The sequence below is a fragment of the Papio anubis genome, chromosome 10 (genome assembly GCF_008728515.1).
Source record: "Papio anubis isolate 15944 chromosome 10, Panubis1.0, whole genome shotgun sequence".
Classification (NCBI taxonomy): Eukaryota; Metazoa; Chordata; class Mammalia; order Primates; family Cercopithecidae; genus Papio; species Papio anubis.
The window spans coordinates 67,950,949-67,967,874 of record NC_044985.1 but is presented as its reverse complement, the minus strand read 5'-3'; the positions used below and the strand labels follow the sequence as shown (position 1 = coordinate 67,967,874).

Here is a 16,926-nt window from a genome sequence, read left to right as displayed (position 1 = left end):
CTGTCTTTATGTATTGCCTGCTAAAAGCATGTAACTCTCTCCTCTAGTAAATATTTATTCATGAATTAGTTTCCGTATTCCACAGGGATTCCTGTCCATGTAATTATAAAATAAACAATGTGTTCACATCTACATTGTAGGATTTGTTTTCTCTGATTCAAATAAGATGTATTAGGTCAACATACTTTTTAAGTTGATGTAACATATAAAATATAACTAGTAGATTATGTAGTTAGTACAGATGGTGAAAATTGAAAACTTTTTATTTATTTTCACTTTGCTCTATTAATTTATTTTCTGCTCAGATTAAGACAGTAATGATTATCCAAACTTTTGAGTTTGGAACCAGTCAAAAAGCAGATATTATATTCAGAAAAAAGAAACAGCAGCTTCAGAACTGACTGGACAAGATAATGAGGCACAATCAAGATTTCTAATTCTTCTTTCCAAGTCTAGGCATTGGAAGACAGTGATGGTACAAGGTGACACCTTTGCTCAGAACCACTACGTCACACATATTAAATCTCAATAATGTGATTAGAGAATAGTTGAGCCCCAGACTTACCTCAGGCATGATGAAAACTGACTCTTTCTCATGAACTTATTTTAGGATTCATTATCAAAACATAACATGCTAAGCCTTTATGTAAGCTCATCTGAAAAAGACGACAAAAGCACGTTGTCAGTTCTATCATAATTCAGCTAAAGAACTGAGCTATGCACTCCTCTTCCATATCAACACAAGTCAACTGGTAAAGTGTTATGTGAAATCATCTTGAATCTACCGTTTCAGTGATCTGCCTTCATTCATTCATTTCTTCAACAAATATTTATTCATCTTCTGCATGCCAGACACTGTTTTTTCCAGGTACTTCGGATTTATCTGTGAATGAAATAAACAATGCTTTGGCAGACATACAGGTACACATACCTGTGCTCCTCTTTACAGTTTTTACTGCTTACCCTAAGTTTCAGGATATGGTATTATCTTGCTTCCTAAATATAAACATCATTTTCTCTTCATATATATATATATATATGTTTCATAGATAAATATATGATACACAAGTTCCACTGCCTCTGTTCTCTAAACTTAGCATTTTATCTAAATTTTGTATTTGATTAAACATATTCAGATACTCAAAGTGTTTAAATGATGCTAACAGACTATAAACTATGTTTTCCCATGGAAATATAATGAGAACTGATTCTAAATATATGAGTACCATTACAAATAATTACAAATTCCTAGAGTACATTTTCATCAAAATGGCCTTTTGTGTGCTAAATAAGTATATGTAGCTATGTGTGTATATACTTGTTTTAAAATATAACTTTGACATATTTCTCCAGATGTTTGAATACAAAAGTTCAAATTTTTAGTTTTCTTCAACTACGTATTTAAATGTATATGATATTTCATAACACTTATTAAAGTAATTGTTTTAGAAAATAGGTACATATTTTTTATTAAGCTTGCAAGTGGTCCTTTAAATTCTTAGCACATAATTTTTATTTTATGCTATTTATATAATGTAGAAAAGAGAAAGAGAAATCATATGGTTATTATTCTAGGTATAACTGAACAGAACCAAAATATAAACAATAAACACCTTTCTTGCTCTTATTTTTATTTCAAGGATATTGTATAATTTTAAGTAAACAATTAAATAATTTAGCTTAAAAGAATATTGTAGCTGGTTTATTATGTACATATTTTATTTAGATATTTAGGTATGGTGAAAAGAGCAAGAAGAAAATAAAATGAATGGTAGAATAAGAAACAATATTAAAGGTGAAAGTAGAAACTATTCGAAGCTTGGATTAGAGTTCCAATTGAACCTATGAGTGTTCAAAGCCTATGTCACACTATAGATCAAAAACATATAACATAAGCTATTTTTATACCCAGGCTGAACGCTTTTACAAAGTACAAAAAAGCCTTTATAATTTTATCAACATTGCAGTAAAACTGGCTGAGATTCTGCTTGCTGAGTTCCATACAAGCCTATAGCCATTGAACTTTAATCTTGACAAACTCATTGAAATTTAACCATTAAAAAAAATTTAAGAATGAGAAAATTTAGATTCAGAGACACTGTGACTTGGGGATTTGCTGCAGTATTATTATAAGAATTAGAGCTTCCTGTGTTTCAATTCATGCCCTTTGCACTATAACTGATATTTGGGGATTTACAAAATCCAGTATATTTATCATATGTAGCAAAAATAGTTCAAAAAACTCACTAAACTAAAAGCAAACTACAATAACTATTAACATAAAGAACAGAGTAAAAGAATTAAGAAATAAACTAATAGTGCATTTAGATTTTGCTTTAGTATTTCATGTTTCACAGGATATGCTCTAGGTCTGTTATAAACTGTAGCAGCAAAATAAATTTTAATTAAACATAAAATAAAAGCTAATGAAGAAACTAAATAAGACAAAGTATTTGCAAAATGTCGTTTCCTCTCCTGTGCTTCCACAGTACACTTCATACAACTATTAAAGTACTCATTACTTTTATTGTAATTATGCTTACAGTATCCTTCTTTGGATAACAAGCCTCTAAAGGGCAAGTACTCTATTTTCCTCATTTCTGTGTCACAAGTTTCTGGTATAGTGACAGTATATGATTAGGCACTAAAGAGAAACTTTTGAATAAATTCAGGAGTGCATCAGTGTCAAAGAGATGTAAGTGCATCTCTTTCATAGAGATATGTGTGATTTGCAACTTAAGTTCTTAAAGAAAGTATGGAAAAGTTAATTTCAAGAATAACTTTTCTAACTATGTTTACGCCACTTAAATGAGTGAAAGGGCATTCTTTCAAGGTTTCTTGCATCCTGAAAATAATAAATTGTGCTCCCCTGAGTTTAGGCTTGAATCTTTTAAACTTGGTAGCTCAACACTCAAATACCAATTATATTTCTTGGACAGGTAAATGACTTCCTGTAGTATTTTCACCAAGATCCTTGAGAACTCTTGTTAAGTAGCAAATTTCCTTCACTGAAGAATGGCAGTACTAGTGATTTGCTTGTGAATAACCTATTATCAGGTTTAACAAATGGATGACCAAAGGAGTTGGCACTAGTGTTGTTGTTATGTCTAACCTAACTAGATTCACTTATAAACTGTAGGTTATTTATAATAACTGATTCAACAAGTGTTTGCTACATGTAGTAATATGCATTTTATGCCCTGAGTGAGCTATCAACCTTGGAACAAATAATTATAGCAGAGTCATTATTTACATCATTAAAATACATCATTAGAGCATGGTAAACATGCCATTCGAGTGTTATTATTTTGAAATGATCAAAATACTTTTGAGAATCAAATAATTTATTGGATACATTTATTCTTTCTTTAACAATATCTACTTTGGTTAGTTTTGATCATTTTTTAAAAGTGTTTCCTATAATCAAGCATAAAATGTTACCCAGAAGAGGAGTCATATGATTTTTCTTACTTCTCTAAAATAAAATATTTAATTAATTTGTAGCTTCTTAATGAAGCCATTTTATCGGAAATGTATATCCTTGCTTCCATCTAAAAACTGAAACTGAGTTAAGGACTAGCTACAGCAATGCTATTTGGGGAAGTGATCTTGAGAAAGAGTAGTGGATGACTGGAAAGACTGAAAGGAGAAAGAAGAAAAAGTTATCAAACGGTAGGTTTTCAAGTTGACTAACATTGCGGGAAAACTGGGTTCATTCTCATTAGGGAGACTCTGAGGATATTTATACAAATAATAATGCAATTGTCTGTCCAAAGGACCAAAGAAATAAATGTCTCTCAGATCCCATCACCTCGGAGTCTAGGGTTGCACGGTGAGGGATTAGCACATTCACTATTGTAGATTTGCATACATGCCGGAATCTCATACAGTACTGGACAAGAATCCCAGAGCAGAAAGCTAGAGATACATGATTCAGCTAAGCAAGTTGAAGCTGGATTATATTTGCATACAGCTGGTTTCCATTACCATTGCTAGAATAAAAAGGTGAGCTGAGAGGATATGCACTGGGGTGTAAGTGGTATCTGATATGGTCACTAATGGTTTTACTTTACATTTGAGAATACAATCAAACATAGGAGATCCTCTTTGTATATGTTCCTGCATAAGCAGAATGCTGATTTCTTGTGATGGAAAGATTTATGTCTAATAAATATAATGAGACTATCTTTCTAGTGACAGGGTCATAAATAGTATCTTTAATCATTTTTCCAGATGTGCACATGTCTTTTCCCGAATTATTTTGCAAATAAAAAGGCAGAAAAAAATCTGAGTTTTTTGTTATTCTTTAACTCTATTTATACATACTCTTATACCAATAACTTAACACTGATGTAATGTTGGTTACGAAAGCCATGTGTTTCATCTTAGCTCTTTTGTTGTCTCTGCCCCCATCACAGTCAGAGCTACTACTCATGTTGACCTAGCAATATTCAGGGTCAAGGGGTTTGGCGTATCCAGTGAGGGTGACAGTGATATTTTGGGATCACTTGCTAGGAAGACATCTTGCACTGTTTTGCTTGAATTGTTAGAATTTCTGTTTTACCTTCACAATAAGAAGGATTCTTAGAATTTATATAAAAACATTCTGTATTTCCAGTCCATAATGATATAAGGTGCGATACACAACAACTGCCATCTCAAAATTCCTTCTTAGCATTGTCTATGAAATGACAGACTTATGAATAAATCCTTGGTAGACTTTGAAAATAATTCATCACAATTTGTCATAAATGCAAATAGTGTTGTAAAAGTTATGTCATTTCTGGAATACATCATTAAGTCAAATTTTATTCATATCCAGCTTTGTCCAATATATTTATTAACCTGGAATATCCACCACACTGCCCTGAGCCTTGTTTGTATCCATGCACTGATTTATGAAAGTTATCTGAGGAATGAGTAATACTGAGAAGCATAATTGTTTTGAAGTCCGAAACTATGTGCATGCTTGGAAAGTTAAGATAAACATTTCCCTTCTCTTATGTGTCCCATCACCTAGTTGCCTTTCATTTTCAATAACACAACTGGAGATTTGGAGACATTTTTACATTAAATTTATCACTTGTGCAGCGATAATTAATTTTTATTTTTTATACCCTCTGAAAACTACTGGTGAATACATCATTCTTGACCCTCTGGAATCCAAAGTTCACTAGACGGCTACTGTTAGGCATACCAGTTGCTAGCTAGTGACTCTTACATTGACAAAAATGCTATAATAATTTAAAGATGTCTTATGTAGAAAGGCGGTGGAGATAAATATGAGCATCGATCTTCATTTTGATCTCTCATAGTCAACATAATTTTTTCTCTTGTAAAGACATATCTCATCTCAGAATGTGCTATACAAACAAGAACGTCAGTTGTAAACTGCCAAAGATATATTTTCTCTCTGATATGTACACTGACTGCCTTCTAGACTAAAATTTACAAAATTCCATTATAGGTGGTGGATTGCTGGTGTATATAAACGAGAGTCTAAGCAAAAATAATCAAATTGTTAATTTGATAAAGACTACTTTAAGAGTCCCTACACATAGCACATGATATGCACTGTAGGGGAACAAAAGAAGAAATTATGTGCTATTTTGATGTAGCCATCAATCTGATAAAATACTGCGAAATGAGGAAGGGAATAAGGAAGTAACACAAATTGATACTGATCGTAACTGCAATGCAGGTTGCAAAAAGTAAAGAACAGTGAGCTCAAAAAGAGAATTACATGAAGAAGGTAGAAATTAATCTGAGATTTAGAGAATGAATAATGTTTCAATCAGGGAAAGAAAACATCTAAAGGCTTAAAAGTAAAAAATGCAAATATCTTGTAAGAGATGATAATATATATACTGAGCAAAAGAGATGAGTTGCTGAGTAATCTCTCCAAATAAGGCAGCTCCAATATAGTATAGGATAAAGGTGAATAAATACCAAGGAATACATTTATAGAGAGTCTTAAATGCCAGACAACAGTTTTTATATCTTCAGAAGGGAAGTGATAGGGTAGAGGCATATTTAGAAAAAAAAATTCACTAGTGCTTTCAAATAAGTTGGCCTAGGAAATTTTTACTAGGGGGCTTGAAGAAGAATCATAGGATGGGGTTATGAAAATGAGAATCAGGATGGTGAAGAGAGAGGAAAGACAGGGGCATAGCCCCAAAAGGTGCTGAAAGGAAAAACATTTTACTTTCCTCCAGAAATATTTAGGGGAAAAGAGTGAAAGCAAGGAACGGCAGAAAAGATGTGAGGATCTCTAACTGAATAATAAAGTATGCACCAATGACTTAAGCAGGGATAATTTTAGAATAAAACCAATATGGGCAGGAAATACATTAATTTCACTTTTGGACATGGTCATCTTAGGCTGAGGAGAAAACATGTAACTGAATCAAAAATAAGTACCGCATGAGAACAGAAGATGTTAAGTTTGGAATGCATCAGCAACATTAGGAGAGTAATTGAATGTTTTCTAGGATTTATTTTAATGCAAAAATTTGCTAGGAGGAAAATCTTGAGAAACAGAAAGAAGTAGAGTAGAAAGAATGGTCAGAAATCATACAGGAAAAGTAGAAAAACATGTAAAATTAGATTTTAAAATATAAAAAATAAAAAAAAAATAAAAGTATGGCCTTCAGCTCTAATTTAATATACTTCCTTTTATATCATGCTTAAAGTTATTTTTAAAGTAATTGCTATTTGCCATGTGATCTTTTATCACAGGAGCACTTAAGGAGAGGAGAAAGAGAACTAAAGAATGGTTTTTAAACAATTGGCAAACCTCAAATCAGAAGACACAGGCAACCCCCCTGACATATGCACTCAGAGAAAATGAAAAAAAAAAAAAAATCTTAAACCAAGTAACACCCACTTCTACTTCCAAGTTCCCACCTTATATTAGAGACCCATTTACTACATCAGCCAGTGAGTGAGGATTTGGTACAGTTTGAAACTGGTCCTTAAAGTGCATAAAATAGTAATGATGATTAAGTCTAATTCTGAGCTACAGTGTACTGTATGTACTTTATAAATCCCATCCTCACGAGTAATTAAGGAGAGAATCAAAGAAAGAACACAATGTGGAATTGCCATTAGTGGGAACATCTGGACTATAAGCAACTGAGCAAGTCTCTTTAAAGCCATGGCAAAAAACCAGATGACAGTTTTAAAGGCTAGCAAGGAAAACTGTGTTCTTACATTCACGTTTACTGGATTTGGCTCACCAAAGTTTTAATCTCAGGCAAACAGCTTGCTGCATCTTTGCTTAATACCTTCTGGGTGGAAACTAATTTTACTGTTGATTAGTTAGAAACATATTTGGGCTTCTACCACTACTTAAAGGGAAAGAATCAAACTATCACTTTTTTTTAAGCTTTACCAATCGTTTAATACCCAGGCATATATATGTGTGTGTGTGTGTGTATATATATATATATATATATATATATATATATATATATATATATAAAATAACTTGGACAAATATATAAAAAGCTATATATATATAAGCTATATCATTATTTCATATATATTTCATATAGAATGATAACATTTCCAAATAAAATGCAGTTATAACTTTACATGAAAATCTATTTACTTCAATGGAATAAAAGAAAGGAATAACAAGATTCCTGAAATTTTATTTTTGAAATGACACAGCATTGAAGTTCAACCTGACTCCCTTTTACATAGTTATTACATTTCCATAGATAGTTATCGCACATAACTCTTCCCACATAAGCAGATTTTTCGCTTCTCTTATCTTTCTTTTGCTTTATTTTTCTTTTTCTAACCTAAATTGCTGTAACTGAAAAACACTTATCCAACACGTATCAGTTATTTGTCAAATGTTAACTTCACAGTGTGTTTTATATCTAAGAAATGCACTTTTCAATGTCAGTTTGTTGCTGTTTATGAAAGGTAAAATTCTGATTGTTTATAAAAGAATCATGAAAGAAAGAAGTGTCACACCACGTGGCACATCAGTGATGCCACCAAACTGATTTTTATGTCTTTACCTCTCTTCCAACCCAAAACAAATAAAAAAGGAAAAAAAACTCTACAAACTGATAGAGGAAATTTATATTTGTCAAATCTTTCCCATATAGGTGATCTCTCTCATTTTCCCACTTATCTATAATCTCAAAATGTAATAAACCTCTTTGCTATAAAAGTTGTCTTCCAATGGTTTTTATAAATCAGCAAGTACAACAAGCTACTCATTATATAGTAGATGCCAAGCATATACTTTCAGATTTAATATGATTTAAATTTTAAAATAAACAGTGCTATTTAAGAGATAGTTAACATAGTTTTTATAGTCAAAGTTCAATAAATACTAGCTGAAAAACTAACGAACTGAATAAGTAAATAAAGCTTCAAGAATTTTGCTATTCACTATTTTTTTAACCAAAGTAGGCTATTCTATACATATTGCTTAGAAAATATCCAAACTAAAGTCATCAGCATGAAAATACACTCTTATGTCTTTAATAATAAATCACCAAATTACTTAACTATTTCAAATCAGCTCTTTAAACAACATTTCCCTGGTCCTTTTACTTTGGTGTTAAGTGTTTCTGGGGTCCTCTAAGGCAAGGGAAATTTAAAAGCTCTCCAACAGGGGTGAATAATATTTCACTGTGTGTCGTATATGCCACATTTTGTTTATTCATTAACTGCTTCCAGCTTTTGCCTGCTGTGAATAACACTGCTATGAACATGGGAGTACAAATATCTGTTCAAATCCCTGTCTTCAGTTTTTTTAGGTATACACCCAGTAGCAGAATTTCTGGGTCACATGGTAACTCTATGCTTAATTTTTTGAGGAATTGCTGTACTGTTTTCCACAGTAGCTGCATCATTTTACATTACCCTAGAAATGCATGTGTTCCAATTTTCTAAAGCACTGCCTTTAAATAAACATTTCTTTTTAAATTAAAGTGCAGTATACTTTTAGAGAAGTATATGTAACATAAATGGACAACTTAATGAATTTTCTCAAAATAAACATAATGCTGTAAACAGCATGAAGATGAAGAAAGAGGATATTTCAACACTCTAGAAGCCAGCCTCATATAGCTTCCCAGTTATTTGACCCTCTGAAAGGTAACCATTATCGTAACAACTAATTGCTTATACAAAATTGCACATACAATTTATTTTTATTTTTGAGATTTTTGCAGTTTAGACTCATTTGTGTCAGATTTCCTTTGCTAAAAGTTATGTTTGTGGTAGTCATCTATTTTGTTGAATGCAGTAATTGCTTGTTCGTTTTCATTGTTATGCATATTTGCATGTATAATATTATACATATACATACATCAACATATACAATTACATAGATAATTTTGTGACTACTTCAAAATATGTTTACCCATTCTAATGTTTATAGACCTTTGGGTTATTTCTGTTTCGTGGCAGCATGAACATTCCTCCTCTGGTGAACATATAAATGAATTTCTGTTATATATAAGAGTCAAATTGCTCGTTAATAGGATAGGCAAATATTAAGCTTTATAGGTACTTTAAAAGAATATTCCAAAATTGTGCTACTTTTTTGTTCTTAATAGAAGATATGTAAGTGTTCCATTTGTTCTAGATTTTTGACAACATTTGGTATTGTTTTATAATTTTTTGTTTAGAATATGTATTTCCCAAATGATCAATGAAGTCTAGAATCCTTTAATGTAACTATTGGATATCTACATGTACATTTAAGTGCATGTCCAAGTCTCTGGCTCATTAATAAGTATTGCCTTTTAACTTTTTTCTGGATATGAATATTTTGTTAAATATGTGTATGTCAAATGTCTTCTCCTACTTTTATGATTTGAATTTTCCCACGTTTAACTGCATCTTTTAAGTAACAGATGTTCCTAATTTTAGTACCGTATAATATATGAGTTTGTTTTTTTATGGTTAGTGAATTTTCTGTCCTATTTAAGAAGTCTTACAGAAGTTCAGAAGACAGATTTTTACATATTCTTCTGGGAAAAAAAAATGTGTGTTCATGTTTATGTGCATGTGTCTGCATGTATTATTATTCCCTTCACATTTAGGATTTACTGTTTGCATATAGTATAAGGCTATGAGGCAGAGGGTTAAATTCGTTACTCTGACGTATGGACTCAACTGATCTAGCAAAGTGTGTTGAAAAGACTTTTTTTGACTCCACAGCACTGTAGTGCCAAATTGTTGTAGTGAGGAAAACATACGTGTAAGTTGATTTCTGGACTCTATTTTCTTCTGTTAGTCTGTATATTAAGGCTTTCAATAATACCACACTGTTTTAATTATTATAACGTTTTATTGTCTTAACATCTAATAGAGTATGTATTCAAAATTATTCTAAATTCACATTATTTTACTTAGTCTTGGCCCTATTCATTTACATATAATTTTTAGAATCAGCTTATATATTTTCACAAAAAAGAACAATAAATTAAAATGTATGGACTTTGTATGAGATTGTAGTAGTATATAGGTCAATTTAATATTTCTACTATTGAGTTTCCAACCCACAGTTATGGTATATACCTGAGTCAGTCTAAGTCATCTCAATATTTAATTCCTATCAATGATTTCTGCTTATTTGTTTCCTATATGGTGATCCTGTACATATTTTGTTAGATTCCTATGTTTTGAAGCATTTAATGCTATCATAAATATGATATTTAAATATCCATTCATATTGCTACATGTATCTCCAACTTGTTACTTCTAAACACAGCAAAATATTTCATGTTTATATTCACTGTGTTTTCCTATTAACTGTCCCAGTTTAGCAAGATCGTCTTCAAAGCTGAGCCGCCTTTAATAGCACTCCAATTAATATTGATGTATATATACTTTTCAGAATCCAGATAAGATTTTCTTAATATTTCATTCTACGTGGGTATAAAATTACTGTAACCCAGGGTATGCCTATCTTTATTTTCCTAAGATGTTCCCAATTGACGTAGAGATGATTGCACCCAATTCAAAGGCACAAGGAAATATGAAGTTTAAAAGTCTTTCCTCTTTTATTCTAGAACTTTAAATTTGTCATAATCTGGTTTTTAAATTTAAAATGAGTAAAGTAATATAAATGTTTTATTTAGCACTTTTGGAAAATGTAGTATCACTATAAATATCCATTTATTTTCTTGTTAGTGTTCTGTATCCCTTTTTCTATAAACTACATGTTTATATCTTTTGCCTAATACTTATTCTCTTTTTTGCATTTTTGTAAGAGTTTCTTGTATAGGCTATCTATTATTCCTATGTCACTATTACCTGTTGGAAATATTCTTCTAAGTATGTGTCACCTGTGAAACTGATCCACAGTGTCCTTCAATAATTAATGTGTGCTATTATCAACCACTTAAAACTCTTAACTACTCAACTCTAGTGACCACTCATTGGTTTTTCCCTCATTCTAACTTTCCAAATATTTATAGTCCCATATTTATGAGCCCATAGTTCCAACTGTTTTCTAATATATTGAGACAGTCACTTTGATACCTACAATTTCTGTCATGGAATCTTGGTGAAGGGGATTGAGAATATGATAACAGGTAGATTTTGTAAACTTAAATATACACAAGGGACAGATTTTGACATAAGTCACCTTGTAAAATGTAACTACTTTTAGAATTTTATAAAAACTTTGCAGTGAAGATAAATCTTACTATGCAAAATGTAGATGAGCATATACCTTGACTCCATTATTGAATAGTCCACATGACATTACAGAAGGATATTAGAAATAAAGTGCTTGCATGTGAAATATGGTATGAGAGTTTCTGCTTCTTTATTTTTTCAGTACTTTTCCCAAGGTATTGATTATCGTACATAATTTATGCAAAGCACTTCAGAGAAATGCATAAAGTAAATTAAAAGTAAATTGCATTAAAAATATACTGGATTATAGAGTATGTGCACTGCAAAAGATTAATAGTCTATTCTGCTATGTAAGCCTAAGTACCACATATTGATTTTTAACTCTCCTTGACTAAAAGAGATACTAGAGCACCACAGACAATGGCTGATTTCACATCTAGGTCAACATTCACATTTACATTTATATTGTATATGTATAGTATACAATATATGTGTACATGTATATTATATTCACATGTGCAGTTATATTGTACAAAATAAATATTCCTAAACATTTTTGAAGTAATTTTGAATAAATTAGTTTTGTCTGGAAAAAAGTACAAAATAAAACCTATGTCTCAAAACAATTTAGAAATATCTAGTACTATTTATCAGGTTTATCTTATTCAAATACAGTATGCATATTATTATATTTAATCATTTTTTCAGAATGAGTAAATGTCTCTCTATGCACAAAGGTTATAACAGCATTTTATGGTGAATGCTATTCTGAGGTTCAAGACACTTGTATCCATCAAAAGCAAAAAGTAGGCTTATTTTACTAGCTAAATTGTGCCATGGGTATAAAAAGCATAACAGATTCAACAAGTTACCCACATTATTAAGTAGTCTAAATTATCAAAATAGTATTTAAAAGAAACTTTTAAAAAATAAAGCAATTGTGTGAAATATAAACCCAAGTGGACTTCTTTTACATATTTCTTATGAGGAAGGAATTTACACTATCTAGAAAAATGGAGATCTTTCTTTAGTTACATTACTGTGTATTTTTCTAAGTCTCTCTGAACAATTCAGAGACCAACTACTTCCACACTACAAGTGCACTATATAATATGTTGCAAATGCTATAAATAATAAATGGCCTCTAAAAAGGAATTGCATTCATATATATCAAACACCCTACAAATGACTTGAATAAACCATTCGAAATGAACAAACTTAAAGCTTTAATCCACATAAGTGATGCATCAGAATAAAAACTATGGTTCACTTGGATCTTAGAGAAAGAAATCGTAATATAACTTATTCCCCATTAACAAAATAGGGATCATGAATTGAGGAAAAATGATATAGAAGGGGGCCTATTTCCTAGGATTTACTGTTTCTGCTCTGAAACAGAGAGGCAAATCAGAAGGCAGGGTATATATTTTGTATCATAATATTTATTATATATAATATATAACTATATTATATTATAATGTATATTATATTTAATAGAGATTTTACTAACTATTTGTAGGATTTGCTCCTAATAAGTCATAATTTTTATCTTCTTCCCATGGGCTTTAGTGGTGTCTATGATCTCTTTGCACAAAAATGTCTACTCACAATAATTTTAAAATGTATTCATGACTCTATTAGTCATATTCAGGAAAAAATAACATCAGATCAAAAATTGTAACCTGGTAGAATATCTTCCATTTGCTCTTTCAGATGTATGATCCATCCTTCTCCACCCTACTTTGTGCTGTGAGACTGACTTGATCATTAACAGGGCTGCTGTGCCCCCTCATTTCTGATCAGGTTCAGTTAAAAATGGAAAATAGAGCAGAAAAGTATCAATGATATTTGTCAACTCATTAATTAAAATGAAAACCAGTAAGAACATCATACAAGGAAATACAACTACAGGTTATCTTTGCTATCAGACAAAAATAACTTGATCTCCACCAGACAAAAATCTGCAACTGAACATCCATTCACAGTCTGGGCCTATAATTAGCAGCAAATAGCAAGATCAATTACTGCTCAATGCTCCTAAAGAAATAAATAATTCTTACAAGGACTTGTTAAATAATACCCCAATGTGATATTGAAGAGATTCTCATTCCGTCTCTTGCTTAATTTCTAAGTTTTGGATAATTCTTACCAAAAAGTTAAGAGAGGCTCAGCCTGGAGAAGATGAAGAGTGAAGTCAGGGTATTTAACCCCCTTGTTTCTTCTCTGTGGTGTCACCTTGGTTGATCTTGTGCACTGCAGAATGATTTGGTCTCTCAAAGGTGACCTTCTCTACACAAGTCCTTTTGTTTCCAATTTCTGGCAATTTTTCCTTCCCTGTCCTATCAGGCAGGGATTGGGGGTGACAGAAAAGAATTATTTTTTTCTTCAGTTTCTCCTGAGATTACATCATTAGAAATGATTCTTTGTTAATAAACTCTCATCTAATCATTCAATTTCGAGTGTGCTGTTTCCTACTGGGACCTTAAATAATACAGAACCACACTTCCTCAAATGACTAGAAATATTGCATAATGTTATACTTAGTAGTAGCAGAAATATTGAACAAAATGCTGCTTAATTTGTATTGCTAATAAAGTGGAAATAAACTAATCACGTTAAAGTGTTGGATAAATTATACTTGATATGTAATTGAAAATAGAATGGAAAAATAAGTTGAAATTAAAAAATAATTATGTTTTATATAAGATAGTGCTGACAAAGAAACCAAGAAGTTAGGAGGGTGGGACGAGGAAACTGTTTAAGAAGAAGTATACAAAATCAAAATCACCTGTTCTCACTTAATAAAGAAAATCAGTTTTTCTCTTTAGTAAATTATCTTGCTGATTTGAGTTTTTAGGCAAAGATTACAGGCCAAATTGGCATTGCATATTTTCTATATGCTTTATCTCTTACCTTTCCCACTGTTGTGTCCTCACACCAGCTTGATATCTGAAGATAAGGGACCTTGAATATGCTATGTAGCTTATTTTTATCCATGCTTGAGTTTCAGGGTTTATAAAACATTATTTTATATATTTATGTAAAGTCATAAAACAATGACTATACTGAAAATTAAAGAGTAAGTGATGATTTATACATATTAACCTGTCAAGTACTTAAACATCATTTTACAGTCAGCACACTTAGTGTTGTTTTATTTTGATTCCCCTTCCCCAACAATGTGGATTTTTTTTACCAAACAAGTAAATGAATGTAATTCTTAGTGTTTGAATTTCATGTATTTAAAGTAAAGTGTTCTCAAGATTTATCTTAACCTAAATACACCAAAGATTTGTTTAGTTGTTTATTTTATGTTTTTAATTCTTCTAGTACACATATATACCTATTTTAATGAAAAGACATTTTCATAATTATGTGGAAAACTCTATACCTTTTAATTTTAACTAAATACCAGAGGTATGAAAATATTGATCTATTAGAGTTTTGGAAAATATTTGTTGTTCTCTTCCTTTTTGTATACCCTGATAGAGGTAGTTACTACATTGTTATCTATAACTTCAGAAACCTCTGAAAAAAAAGCATATTAGTTTTCTTAGAAATACTTTATTCTACCACAATAGCTAAGCAGTTTAATACAAACTTCCTGAGACCCAATTTAAGAATGCCCCCAAAACTTAAATATTCATTTTGTCTTTATTTCCCTCTAGCTGGACCCCTAGGATCAGGCCCCCGGGACCCACATATGTCTCTCAGGTGAAACACCTCAGCCAACATGGATAGGAAGTTGAGTGAAAATGCACTTGCTATGCAGAGACTGGCAGATGATCTCACACAGATGTGGTGTACTTGGATTTTACCTAAATCATGGTCAGTCATGCAATCCAGTTTCTCAGCTACACAATCCTTTATGGGATATAAATTCCCCAATATATAATTTTCTCTGTGGCTTAAGAGCATCTGCAAGACACAGATAATTCCAAAAATATTTTGCAAGTCTCTTGGTGACTACAAAGCTTTCTGATAGCCTAGGATCTAAGGATTATTGTGATTTTTGTCTAACTAGTAAGCACTTTTGAGATACACTGTGGGACACGCATTTTACAAAATACCCTGCTGTCCTTGGAGTTAGCAAAAAAAAAAAAAAAAAAAAAAAAAAAGGAAAACTATTTATAGCTATAAAAAATGTTAATATCAGAAATAACTGCTTTAATTTATCAAATAATGGCACGCAGCTTGTCTTACATGAATTTTAAGCATTTTCTAAGTGTTTCTTTTCAATACAAGAAGAGCCTCTTAATGCAATTTCATTTCTTTGCTTTTCACATTTATGACATGCTCCATTCTGACTTAAAAGTGCAGTAATTATTTGTATGCATTTTTCCTTACCCAGTTGTGACACTTCTCCACTCAAACCTAACATCCCACCTAGTTGTGAACCTCTAAAATGATAGAAGAGTTGTAGTTATCATTCAAAAGCACTATTTATATAATTTCTGATAAAAAAGAAAACCTTGGAGAATTTACTAATTTCAATAACAGATAAATTGATTTTATATTATACCACTGCTTTTCTGTGGTAAGGAGAGAAAGTAGCATTTTGTGTCTGAAGAATGTTAACAAGAATGGAGATGAATATTTCATAACAATACTCTTTGCCTTTTTGGATTTCTCTTTCAGGTTAGAACAATAATACAATTTATGTTTGCTCTTCTGTTTATCTATCTTTAGTGGCCTTGTAAGAGGCAAGTATCATGCAATGAGTTTATTCATGCCCTTTCTACTCCTTGAAAGGGCGTAGGTTTTCTTTGAAAATATAAATAAATGTCTACTGATCTGAGACACCATCCTAGCATTATTTAGCAGGAAGCTTAAAAGAAATAAAGATCTTTGTATAAGGTGTAAGGAAGGGGCCCGGTTTCAGTTTCTTTTTTTTTTTTTTTGCATATGGCTAGCCAGTTTTCCCAACACCATTTATTAAATAGGGAAGCCTTTCCCCATTGCTTGTTTTTGTCAGATTTGTCAAAGATCAGTTGGATGTAGATATGTGGCATTATTTCTGAGGCCTCTGATCTGTTCCATTGGTTTATATATCGGTTTTGGTACCAGTGCCGTGATACTTTGGTTACTGTAGCCTTGCAGTATAGTTTGAAGTCAAGTAGCGTGATGCCTCCAGCTTTGTTCTTTTTGACTAGGATTGTCTTGGCTATATGGGCTCTTTTTTGATTCCACATGAAACTTAAAGTAGTTTTTTCTAACTCTGTGAAGAAAGTAAAAAATGGTAGCTTGATAGGAATAGCACTGAATCTATAAATTACTTTGAGCACTATGGCCATTTTCAGGATATTG

At 31.5% G+C, this 16,926-nt stretch overlaps 1 long non-coding RNA gene across 3 annotated transcripts in view; it reads right to left on the bottom strand.

Moving 5' to 3' along the window:
• LOC108581356 overlaps positions 1-15,705 on the bottom strand; it is a 55,173-nt gene extending 39,468 nt beyond the window's left edge. The window contains exons 1-2 of one of the 3 annotated variants that reach the window (XR_004176587.1): positions 13,769-15,705; positions 566-883 (exon numbers count right to left, since the gene is read on the bottom strand). This is a non-coding gene — a long non-coding RNA (uncharacterized LOC108581356). Of the gene's footprint in view, positions 1-565; positions 7,453-13,768 lie in introns of those variants that run through there. The other 2 variants (XR_004176588.1, XR_004176586.1) reach the window with 2 other exon arrangements.
• Between the last annotated feature and the right edge of the window lie 1,221 nt (positions 15,706-16,926).